Genomic DNA, 13,670 nt, shown 5'->3' with positions numbered 1-13,670 from the left:
TGTACAGTCATACTCCCCATCACGTGGGAAACAAAACAACTGCCGAGTCTTCCCTGCCTCCGTGTCGTTCCCTTCCTAGGCCTCGCCGTCGTCCATCGCCCTGGTGCTCTCGGCGTGGCGTGGTCAACGACCGACATGCATCTGAAGTGGACTGTATGTGGAGAGGCTGACAGCTGGGTCCACGGCTGCACGCAAGGAAATGCCTCCTTATTACGCGCAAAATAATGATTCCTCCACCTGACATCTAGGACCCACCGAAAGGGCCTCTGTATTTCGCGAAAAAAACATTACCGCCGCTGACAGCTCAGACCCACCAGCTATATCTTCGCACGCAAGGAAGTGCCTCCTTATTACGCAAAAAAATCAATACCCCCCTGCTAGCTGGGACCCAGTATAGTGCGCCTACTAAGTTGATGGGGACGAAGGGCTTTGTCAACTTAGTCAATATGCATGATTCTAGCTCGACTGACCGTACGATGTCCATCCAACAGCCGTAGTGCTTCTTCAACCTCTGGTCTTCTTGCTCCAGCCGCCCAAAGCAGCGCCGGTCGTGCCGCCTGCTCCTGCCTCCCGTGGTCGGCTGTGCTGCCGCGGAGGCCTCACCGCCCCCATACTACTGCCACCGCTGGCCAGGCCATCCCTCCACTCCACTCACCTACGCCCCCTGTTATTCTACGGCGACGGCAGCGCAGCCAAACCAGTGAACCCTCGTACTCCTCTCCGTGTGGGCATCTACTGCCGCGTCTTCCCCGGCTCTGCGTCGTCCCCTTCGTAGGCCTCGCCCTCGTCCACCGCCGTGGTGCTCTCGGCTTGGCGTGGTTAATGTGGTCAACAACTGAATTCCATCGGAAGAATACTGTATGTGGAGAGGCTGACAGCTGGGTCCACGGCACCCGCAAGGAAGTGCCTCCTTATTACATGGAAAATAATTATTACTCCACCTGACAGCAGGGACCCACCGGACGCCCACCAGTATTTCGCGAAAAAAAGTTTGCTCCTGACTGCTGGGACCCACCCGACGGGCCACCATATTTCGCGAAAAAACGTTCCCCCGTTGTCAGCTCGGACCCACCGGAAGTGCCTCCTTATTACGCACAAAAAAATTAATACCCCCTGCTAGCTGGGACCCACCTTGGTGGGAGGCTGACTTGTGGGCCTACTAAGTTGACGTGTACGGAGGGCTTTGTCAACTTAGTCAATATAAACGATTCTAGCTCAAGTGATCGTATGATGTCCATCCAATGGCCGTAGTGCTTCTTCAACCTCTGGTCTTCTTGCTCCAGCCGCCCAAAGAAGCGTCGGTCGTGCTACATGCTCCTGCCTACCGTGGCTGGATGTGCTACCACGGAGGCCTCACCTCCCCTACTATTCCCACCGCTGGCCAGGCCCTGCGGCGACGGCAGCCTCACACCGCAGCCGAACCAGTGAACCCTCGTACTCCTCTCCGCGCGGGCTTCCACTGTCGCGTCTCCCCCGGCTCCATGTCGTCCCCTTCCTAGGCCTCGCCGTCGACCACCGCCCTGGTGCTCTCGGCACGGCGTGGTCAACATGGTCAAGGAACGACTTTCATCGGATGTGGACTGTATGTGGAGAGGCTGACAGCTGGGTCCACGGCCGTAGCAAGGGAGTGCCTCCTTATTACGCAGAAAATAATGATTCCTCCACCTGACAGTTGGGACCCACCGGACGGGCCACTGTCTTTCGCGAAAAAAACGTTCCCCCCTGACTGCTAGGACCCACCAGCTACATCTTCGCACGCAAGGAAGTGCGTCCGGGCAGAAAAATGATTCGCCCCCCTCACTGCTGGGACCCACCAGCTACATCTTCGCATGCAAGGAAGTGCGTCTGAGCAAAAAAAATGATTCGCCCCCCTGACTGCTGCGACCCACCAGCTACATCTTCGCACGCAAGGAAGTGCCTGACCGTCGGGACCCACCTAGTCGAAGCGTACGTAGCGTTGTCATTCTGGTCGCGAACGTGTACGCACATATATACTGGTGGATGTAGAGGCGCGCACGTGTCGTATTAGAGGCACGCACGTAGCATGTACACGTACGTACAGCGGCCAGGGTGCAAGAAAGAAAATACGGCCACGTATGTGTACATATGGGTGGGGTCTCGAATGCCTACTCACGCATACGTACGGCGAGGGCTCGTGTACATGGCTGGGTCCGAACGGAGAAACAGCGTTGTCGTCGTGTTCATGGGGAGGCAACGAAATGAGTCGTGTTCATGGGGAGGCAACGGAATGCTTCGTGTTCATCGGGAGGCAACGGAATGCGTTGTGTTCATCGGGAGGCAACGGAACACGTGGGAGCCAACCGGCTGGGTCAGAACGAAATGCGTGGTCGTGTTCATCTGGAGGGCTTGGACGGAACATGCAATGGAAATGAGGCCTGGTGTACCGCAGAATGGAGGAAACGGACCTCCTACGGTCGAAACGGGGGTCCTCTTGATCGGGAGGGGTGCGGCATATCGCAAAACGGAGGAAACGGACCTCCTACGGTCGAAACGGGGGTCCTGTTGATTGGGAGGGGTGTGGCGTACCGCAAAACGGACGAAACGGACCTCCTACGGTCGAAATGGGGGTCCTGTTCATCGGGAGGGGTGTGGCGTACCGCAAAACAGGACTCCACGGGATACTATTCATCTACACCGTCGACCTCCACCAGCCTCCATGGGCTACCGTCGACCTCCTCCACCCTCCACGGGCTCCTGTTCATCCAGCCTCCACCGCGCGCTACTCCACCGGCTACTGTTCAACCACCCCTCCACCGCCTACTATTCATCCAGCCCTCCACACCACGGGGTCCTGTTCAACCACCCCTCCACGGGCACCCCTCCACCGTCTACTGTTCATCCAGCCCTCCACCACACCACGGGGTCCTGTTCATCCAGAGGCAACGCCACCGCTCACTGTTCATCCACCCCCCCCCCCCCCCAACGCTCACTGTTCATCTAATCGATCAGCTTCAGTTAGCAGCAGTAGCGAAGGAATCGCTCGATTAGAGATGGAAATGGGTACCCATTACCCGCGTACCCGCCGGGTAAAAACCCTATTAGGGTAAGGGTATGAGATAAAAAATTACCCATGGGTATATAAATAGAAAAATATTAGACCCATCAGGCAGAGTGGGTATGGGTATGGGATAGCATAACCCATACCCGTGTACCCATATACCCGCGTAAAATCTGTTAAGTGGGTCTTCACTAATCACTACTCATATATCTAATCTAACTTACCACAAAATCAGTTAGTCCACGAGATACATGTAGCCCACATACACACGTACATGGAATGATAGAACATAGAAGGAATCTGCGTGATTAGGGTGATTTGGCTTTGGTGAATAATGAATAGAGATCACGTCCCATATTCTGAGAGACGGAGATTGATATCCTTCTGTCTCCTCCTGATCTCATCTCGGCTCCTCGCCTCCTCGGGCATCCCTAGTCGTCGCCGCCATTACGTCCAGCTACTCGCTGCCTCGCCGTCGCCAGCGCTTCAGCCACTCGGACGCCATGGATCTTGGGGATGAGGACCATAGCTTGCGCGAGGACGACGACCAGGAGAAGGAGATGCAGCTCGCGCTCATGCGGACTGAGTCAGACGGCGGCAACCACCAGGGCCAGGAGCATGGGCATGGCGCGGTTACCCTGGTCCCAAGCCTAACACCATCGTTGGGTTGTGCCGTCCGTCTCCGTCCGCCAGGAAAGGGCCAAGCCCCGGGCCGACGTAAAGGACTTCTACCTCCTGCCTCGGCGTCCAAGGTGCAGCCCCGTCGCAACACTTCAAGCCGGCCGCCTCGCCCTAGCCCGCCTAGTCGATCCTCTACTGTCACCAAACACAAGAACAAAAGCAAGGCTATTTTGGCTTGGTGAGTTTGAATTTTTTGTATGATTTTATGCATTCATAGACTATACATAGATGTATAGATATGTGATGATACGATGTTTTTTTCCTGCATATATAAGTTGATAAGTATTGGTTTTCTGCCTATGCATGATGTATATAGCTGCTGTGATGAATGAGATCTTTTTATATAAGAGAAAAAATGTATTTGTTACTGAGATGAGCTCAGTGTAGCAAATTGTGTGCTAGTACGTACATCAGACCCTGTGTGATTTTTTAGCATTGTAATAGCAGAGATAGAATCGGTGGTGGCAGATTTTAGATCTATTTAATGTGAGGTGGTAACTGATCGTTTCTTCTTTTGTAAGCATGTACCTTCCTAGGGGTAAAAATGCAGAGACATTCTAACTTGTTTCAGACTATTTACAGTTAACAAAATATAGTAAGATTCAGGCCCATTTAAGACAACACTGCAGATGCACGTTTTGGTCAGAAAAATGATGAGTTGCAGTTAATAAAAACACAAAGTGCTATACAAATCGAAATTAACTCTACCTGCAAAATAAAATCGTTCGACCGAAAAGAATGTAATGCTGAAAACAAAAAATTAACTATTTATAGTTGCTGCGATGAATACACTTTTTTGCATATATATATAGATGATATGTAGAGATGTTACGATGCATATATTAGCATCGTACTTCCAGTGCACATATAGAATCAAGTATTATATTAAGAAGACAACAAGAATTTGATGTATTTTTTCATTTATGCTCCTTTTGCAGTGGTACAAGTTCAACCAGCCAAGTAGATGCTCCTTGTGACGCATCTGCCCCAATGGATGAAGATGCAGATCATGTCATTCTTTCAGATGATGAAGATGGACAGGAGGAGGAGGTGGAAGAGGTCAATGAAGCAGGCAAACGGAAGCTAACTTCTAAAGTTTGGTTGGAAATGAAGAAGATGAGGATCAATGGACAATGGAAAGCAAAGTGCAACTATTGTCACAAGGAACTTGCTTCAGGACCTAGAGCAGGCACAAAGCATCTTGCTTCTCATCTAAAGATTTGTACTCTCAAGATGTTGAAGATGAAGGGAGGCAAAACATTGAGTCAGCCATCATTGAGGATGAATGCTAAGGAGGACGGTAACGTTTTTTTGGAGAGCTACACGTTTGATCAAGAGGTTGCTAGAAGAGAGCTTGGTAACATGTTGGTGTTGCATGAGTATCCACTGTCTATAGTGGACCATGCTGGTTTTAGGAAGTTTGTTCATGCACTTCAGCCACTATTCAAGCTACATACAAGAAATACTATTAGGTATACTTTGCCATGGGTTTATTTGATTTATTTCTGTTTATCTTGTTCTATGCAATGAAGAGGTAAAATATGTATCCTCTTCTTTTTTCTTTTAGGCAAGATATTGAGGAAGATTATAACCAACAAAGAAAGAAGGCAATTGATTACATGACTATGAACCAATCTAGGGTTGCTATCACTACAGATATGTGGACTGCGGACCACCAAAAGAAGGGATATATGGCTATTACAGCTCATTTCATTAATGAATCTTGGAAGCTTCGGAATGTTATCATGAGGTACTACTATGTGCTGCTGTATAGTATGTGTTGCTGATCATATACTGTTGTTTATGATGTGCTGCTGTTTATGATGTGCTGCTGTTTATGATGTGTTGCTGATTAAGAAGTGTTGCTGTTTAGTATGTGTTGCTTTCTATGAAGTGCTGCTGTTTATGACTATGTTGCTGAATACTGCAGGTTTGTATATGTTCCAGCTCCTCATACAGCTGATGTGATATGTGAGGTGCTCTATGATTCCCTGCTTCAATGGAATATTGATGAAAAACTGATGACAGTGACTGTGGATAACTGCACCACCAATGACAAGGCAATTGAGATGATTGTGGGGAAGATAGGGAAGGAGAAGCTCCCTTTGGAAGGTACTCTGCTGCATATGCGTTGTAGTGCACACATCTTAAATCTTATAGTTAAGGATGGATTGGATGTTATGAAGTCAGCTATAGAAAACATTAGGGGAAGTGTGGCATATTGGATAGCAACAGGAAAAAGGATAGAGAAGTTTGAGGAGATGGCTAAGTTTAAAAAAATTAAAATACCAAGAAAGTTGATTCTTGATTGCAAAACTAGGTGGAACTCCACATTCATGATGCTAGAAGTAGCTTTACCATACAGAGTTGTTTTTGAACGTGCAAAACAAGTTCACAAACAATATGATCATTTACCTAGTGATAAAGAATGGGAGTTTGCTGCAGAGATGGTGGAGAGACTTGGCTTATTCTATGAGATAACAAAGTTGTTCTCCGGAACTAATTATGTGACTGCTAATGTTTACTTCCCTAGAATCTGTGAGATTAAAATGAAAATGAGAAAGTGGGTCACTTCTAGCAGCCCAATTATCAAAAAACTCTCTGAGGAAATGACTACTAAATTTGATAAGTATTGGACGAACATTCAAGATCTAATGGGGATGGCTACACTTCTTGATCCTCGGTACAAGAGGCATATGTTGACTGCTTGCTTTGCGATGCTTCATGGCATTGAGCCATCTTCTTATGAGTGTGTGGAGTTGGTTGATACATTAGTAGCTAGACTACATTCACTGACAGAGGAGTATGAAGTGGAAGTAGATGAATACAAACCATGTGAAGAATTGCTTTCTTCAATGAAAGCTCCAGCCATCATGAATATTTTCAATGACATTGTTGCCAAGCAAACTCCTGCAGCAGCTCGGCTACAAGGTGAAATAGATATGTACTTGACAGATGGCCTAGTGCCGTACACAGAAGTATTTAGTGTGTTGGATTGGTGGAAAGTAGCTGGAACAGGATATCCAACATTAAGGAAGGTTGCCAGAGATATATTTGCCATTCCCGTGACAACAGTTGCTTCAGAGTCGGCATTTAGCACAAGTGGCAGAATACTTAGTGAGCATAGGAGCCGTCTAACTCCTAATATGGTGGAAGTCTTGATGTGCTCCCAAAATTGACTTAGAAACAAATGCAAAGGTGAGCAAATAATGTAATTTGTTTAAACTTACTCGTTATTTAACTATTGCTAATCATTGTTTCATCATCTCTACAAATTGTTTGTTCTAGATGTTCATAAAGGAGATGCTAGCTTTTGGACATGCCTTCAAGACATTCAAGAGGGGATGCAGGTTAGTATTCACCAACACATTTCCTTTGCCAATTGAGTATTTGAGTGCATATGCTACAAGAAAATTCTGAAAAATGACTATATTCATGTTTCCAACTAGCACTTGGCCCTTTGAGATGTAGAGAGATGGACTCCGTGAGTTATGCTCAAGATTGAAGACTTATTGCGCCAAGGTCTTCGTTATGCTATTGTCGGATTGGTCGAGTTTATTTTAATTGAACTAGTTACAATGTCGAAACTTTATTGGGATGCTCATTTTGTGGCCTTATGTACGATCAAATTACCTGCATACTTTGTCGTGATTTTGTGACTTAAAATAAATGACTATGTGTTGCTGCCTATGAATAAGTGATGTTCTTTACGGGAATGTATTTTTGTTTATGATATGTTGCTGTTACGAGTAAGTGCTGTTTTTTATAAGAATGTGATGTCGTTTATGATGTGTTGTTGTTTATAAGTATGTGATGTTGTTACGATGCGTTGATGTCTATAAATTATGTTGATATGTTGTCGTTTATGCTTATTTCTTGCACAAGTTGATATGTGCACACGTGGGTATTTTTACCCGTGGGTACCCATTGACCCTGTAGGGTGATGGGTATGGGAAAAATTGTACCCGTTGGCGGGTATGGGTACGGGTGATGGGTAAGCTCAAAGGGGATGGGTAAGGGTATGGGGTAACTCCACCCGTACCCAAACCCGGCGGGTGCCATCCCCACGCTCGATCGGGTTTAGTTAACAGCCATCGATCGATCGCTCGGGTTCAGTAAAGCGTAGCCTGCAGTGCAATCGCCCGGGTTCAGTTAGAGCCCAACGCCTCGCTCTAGTTCAGTTAGAGCCAACGCCTCACACACACGCGCGTACATGTACGAGAGAAACGCGCATTGCTCGGCCCCCGACCTCCCACCGTAACCGGGAACTCCCCGAAATTTTCCTCCCCCTCGCTTCTACCACGGTTTTTTCCATCATGGACGGCCCAAAGAATGTCATGCAGCTGCGTCTCCGGCCCGCCCAGGACGAAAAGCCCATTTTCTGTCATGATTCTTTGTCATAGAAGTAGGAGCCCACCACATCTATGATGATACCAGGTTTTGTCACAATTATCGTCATAGAAGTGTCATATGTATGACAGAAAAAAATTTCGTTCGCCCTAAAATGTCACGGATTTGTCTCTTTTTTGTAGTGAAATGGGTACCATTTCACACGAGTCCTCATGGACGGCAGCAGTGATCTAAATATGATATATCAGGACACAGTCCGCAAAATTGGGGATAGACCCGACACAAATAAGCCACAGTAATACTACCTTCAAGGGAGTAATACCAGGCCAAGAGGCCCGCTGAACGGGCTCTCTACTATTAGAGGTGGTATTCGGTTCTCCCGATAACTTCCGAAGCAAAACGTTAACTTTTCACATCGCTCCATTCCGAAGTGATTATCAAACACTACTCGGAAGGGAGGCTTTCGCCCGTTTTAATGCAATACCACATTATTCTTTTCTCAAGCTCAAGATGCCCGGTCCACGTCGCATCATCACAGTTAGCGGAAATACCGAACATTTTTTACGTACGGAAGAGGACGCGGCAGCTCTAACAGCCGTGAACTAGACGGCCTCACCAACCAGAAAAATGGCAGGTCGTCAAGACCACGGACACGGTCAAACGAATCCGGCATTCCACCATATATACATAAGATTGGTTTGATGATCAAACCCTCATAAACGATACCAGGGGCTTCCCGCGTGTAATCAGGGCCAGCCCGGCTCAACTTGGCTTCTCTTGAATTTTGATAGTTCATTGATAATAATCAACACTTCTTTTTTGGCATGGCAACTTTCACCTAAGTTCTTTCCTTTTGCAGATGACAATCGTGCTACACCCTTCCAGGACACGACACAATGGAGACACAGGCGCAGACGTGCAGCAGGGACCCGTCCAAAGGTTTCTTTTTAGATTAAGACCCTGTGTAAACCTTTTTTACTGTCTCTTGTTGCTCACATCCTCCGGATACTCCACACAACCGAGAAGGATGCTGGCGTTATTAGCATGTGGCCACGCCAAGATTCTGCACATACCTGGACACATGGGGTTTCTTATTAAGGGCATTGTTTAGCCCGGTATATGTTATAAAGACCGAACACCTGAGGGAGTGTTCGGCGTCGCGAGTTTGGCCCTATATGCATCAGCTCCGAATCATGTCTTTGGTCAAATGTTGGGTTTGCCCGACTCCCACGTTTTGGTACCTTACGTTCCGTTATATCGGCTAAGGTAGCACTGGGAGAACTACTGCGATTGTGTCCTGGTTCATTCGGATGAGCACCTCAGTTGAGAAAGCCGAAAACTGACTGTCATGATATAGCGAGAGACTGGTCAACCACTCGATGACTCATCGGAATCTTTGGGATTCCTCCGCATTAACGAATGGCCGTTTTCCGGTCATGTACGTACGTGCCCCGTATTCGGACGAGCGCAGAAGTACCAAGGGCTATATAGTAGCCCCACTGTCAAACTCCTATGGCTAAGTGAAAGTGTTAAAGCAATATAGTCCGATTGCCTCGTTCGCTACGCTATCACCTCCTTAATGGACCAAGACGTTGGATCAAGTGTGGATATGCATCTTTTGCGAACACCCCCGCATTATATGCGTGGGGGCGGAAGCCCACGACTGCAAACTTTTAGGTTATACACATATATACATAAACGGCCGCACAGGAGGCACCATAGTACTTTCGGGCAAAGTATAAATACAGCCTTGATAATTCAATAAAACATTGTTTTACAATGGGAATACATGTCACTTGAACATAACATTCATTGAGCACCGAGCCTCTATCGAACGAGCGCCTTCAAGAACTTCTTCAAAGTAGTGCTCGGCAGCCACCCGGCCTACGGCCGAACCCTGTGTCACAACAGTGGTGGCCTCCATCTCCGCCCAGTATGTCTTGACACGGGCAAAGGCCATCCGCGCACCCTCTATGCACGCCAATCTCTTTACGGCATCGATGCGCGGCACAGCACCAAGGAACTGTTGCACTAAGCTAAAGTAGCTATTCATCCTTGGCCCTCCCGGCCACAGGTGATCCACAACGGACCTCATGGCAAGTCAGGACAATCTATGGAGCTCAGCCCACTCGGCCAATCGCTCATTCAACAGCAGCGGACGGACTAGAGCGTGAAACTGTGACCAGAACAGCTTTTCCACTTCGGGATCTTTTTGATCCTTGAAGTACTCGGCCGCATCAGCAGCACTTGTAGCCAAATCCATGTACGCGTCCGCAAAACTCCATAGCCGGTCCAGAGGAGGATACTTCGGATCTCCGAACTTAGTCCGCAACAAGAAGGGCTTCCCAGACACGATATCTGCAGCTTGATTCAGCTCGTCCTTCGTCGCTCTAATTTTGGAGCGGGCTTCCTTGGCAGCCACCTGGGCTTTCTCCTGGTCCGTCGCCTTCGCCCGGTTTTCTTCTTCAAGAAGCTGGTAACGGTCGGCGGTATCTTTTAACTCTACAACCATCTTGGCTATTTTTTCCTTGCTCTCGCAATGCGCGGCCTGTTCGGCCCTTAACTCTTCGGCTGCCTTTAGAGTGGCCGCATTGCTACTCCTTGCTTGCTCCTTGGCTCGGGCAAGCTCCGCCCGAAGGATCTCCACGGTGGCAGCTCCATCTGAAGTCACAACACATTAAAGATACTGGCATCATGCTACTCTTATTATGTGACGATCACCAGAAAAATCACTCACCCTGTGCCTCATCAAGCCACTTGTTGACAAGCACGATGTCGGCGTCTGCCGCATCAAGTTGCCGCTATAGCTTGGCAAACCCATCAGTCCGGCTAGCCACCGGAGCTTGAGCCACCTGCAAATAAAGGCGGTCTAGTTGTTACCTGGGACTATGATCCTCTGTTTGCCGCCGTTTTCGACGACAACCAGAGTCTCAGGGGCTACTATCTCCATAGGGCATACCTAACGTATGCGGTACTGTTAAAAACATACACTATTTCACGTACCTCGAAGCCTTTCAGCAGACTCATAAAGGCTTCATGCAAACCACTTTCAGCGGATGAAATCCTTTCGATTACCGTACCCATTAGCGTATGACGCGCTTCCGAGACGGCCGCTTGCCCTAGAAGATCCTTCAGCGTGTCCAATTGCACATTGTACAGACCCTTGTTGTCGCTCTCTTCAGGAGCCGGATACTGGGTTATCCTCCGGCTTGAGTGGATCCGGAGATACCCTTCGCGATGACACTTCAATTTCGCCCACTTCGTGAGGCGAGGTGTCGGGGGGAGGCGTTTCGCTCTCCATCATCTCCGGAAGAAGATCCCCCGAAGACGAACTCTGTCGAGACGGGCTACGATCTGGACTACAATTTATAAGCACTGGTTATTGTCTTCGGAAGTAAGGTAGGGTATTCCCACTATTAAAGTACTTCTTGATTACTTACCGCTCGGTAGAGGGCTGATCTCCGTGCGGATACTGTGCGGCAAGAATATTCTCCGAGGCAGGACCCTCTGATGAAGATTTCTTTTCCCGTTTGGAAACTTTAGTTTCCAGATCTTCAGAGGTAGTCCTCTTCCTTCCCCTAGGGGAGAGAATGTCAGATTCCTCCCTTTGATTGTCCTCCCTCGCGGAGATGCTCATTCCTTCGGTTGGAATAAGTAGCAAGTGAGGCCCGCTTTTGCCCTCTTTATTCCCCCATCATCTCCCTTTGAGGACACTTGATAAGGCACCGGCTCGAGCATCTTTTCCAGTACCGGATTGTCCAAGCCCTCGGGAAGGGGTCCGAACACCTGATCATCATCGCCTTTGTTATCCAGTTCAGGTCAAAAGGCGGCTCTTTAGAATGATGTCATGATGAAAAAAAGGACAGCAGGTTCGGCATGGGATTACTTACTTGGGCAGCGGGGCGGTTGCAGCTCAGGCCCACGTCCTCGGTGGTGTTCGGACACTCTATTTGGGCTCCGAAGAATGATTTGTACATCTCTTCATGCGTCATGCCGAGGAAATGCTGAATAGCACGCGGTCCTTCCGGGTTGAACTCCCACATGCGGAGGGGCCGGCGTTTGCAAGGTTGGACTCGACGAACCAGCATAACTTGCATTACCATAACCAGACTGAAGTCTCCCTCGAAGAGATCTTGGATATGGCTCTACAGTATGGCACATCCTTGGCTGGACCCCAGCTCAGCCCCCTGCTGATCCATGACATCAGTTGTGGTGGGGGGCCCGAGCGAAAGGTGGGGGCAGCTACCCACTTGGCACTTCGGGGAGCTGTGATGTAAAACCACTCCCGCTGACACAATCCGGACACCTCTGGGAAGGAACCCTCTGGCCACGGAGCATCAGCGGTTTTGCTTATTAAAGCACCTCTGCAAGCTGCGTGCTGCCCCTCGATCATCTTCGGCTTCACATCGAAGGTCTTGAGCCACAGGCCGAAGTGAGAGGTAATGCGGAGGAAGGCCTCACATACGACAATAAATGACGAGATGTGAAGGAGGGAATCCAGGGCTAGATCATGAAAATCCAGCCCGTAATAGAACATGAGACCCCTAACAAAGGGATCCAGAGCGAGGCCTAGTCCTCGGAGGAAGTGGGAGATGAACACAACGCTTTCGTTGGGTTCGGGAGTAGGGACAACCTGCCCTCGGGCGGGCACCCTATGTGAAATTTCGGCGGTCAGATATCTGGCGTCTCTCAACTTCTTGATTTCCTCCTCTGTGACGAAGGAAGGCATCCATCGACCTCGAAGGTTGGATCCAGACATAGTTGAAGGTACGAAGCACCTGACCTGAGCTTTGGGTGTTAGAACTCGAGGCGGGGGAAGGATTCGATTGAGCGCGGGAGGGAAAAAAGAAAAAGCCTTGTCCCCTTTATAAAGAGGGTGAATATCAGGCATCTTCCTCGTGGCCGTTTGAGACTTACCTAAGATCTAGGAGTCATACCAACAGGCACAGTTGGGTTACCCACGTTTGTATTGATTAGAATCCCGTGATAAGGGGAACACGATCTCTGCTTTGAAAAGACGTGTCAAGGAAACCGCCTCACGTTATGTGTGGAGCTGGTTAAGAAAAACGGTTCAAATAATGTGTTAGCAGATTAGATTTGTGGAAATATTATTCTCTCTACGATGGTATGTGGAACTTATTTTGCAGGGTCTGACACTATCCTTGTATTCAAACTCTTCCATGGTGTATTCGGAGGAGGAACCCGCCTTGCAATGCCGAAGACAACACTGCGCGCCGGACTCATCGTCACTAATCCTGGTTCAGGGGCTACTGAGGGAGACCTGGATTAGGGGGTCTCCGGACAGCCAGACTATATCCTTTGGCCGGACTGTTGGGCTATGAAGATACAAGAATGAAGACTTTGTCCCGTGTCCGGATGGGACTCTACTTGGTGTGGAAGGCAAGCTAGGAAATACAGATATGTACATCTCCTCCTTTGTAACCGACCTTGTGTAACCCTGGCCCCCTCCGGTGTCTATATAAACCGGAGGGTTTTAGTCCATAGGACAACATACGATCATACCATAGGCTAGCTTCTAGGGTTTAGCCTCTCTGATCACGTGGTAGATCAACTCTTGTAATACTCATATCATCAAGAACAATCAAGCAGGACATAGGGC

Source organism: Triticum urartu, chromosome 1A, assembly GCF_056163025.1.
Source record: "Triticum urartu cultivar PI428250 chromosome 1A, HENAU_Tu73, whole genome shotgun sequence".
NCBI classification, from domain to species: domain Eukaryota; kingdom Viridiplantae; phylum Streptophyta; class Magnoliopsida; order Poales; family Poaceae; genus Triticum; species Triticum urartu.
This window is presented reverse-complemented; position numbering follows the sequence as displayed.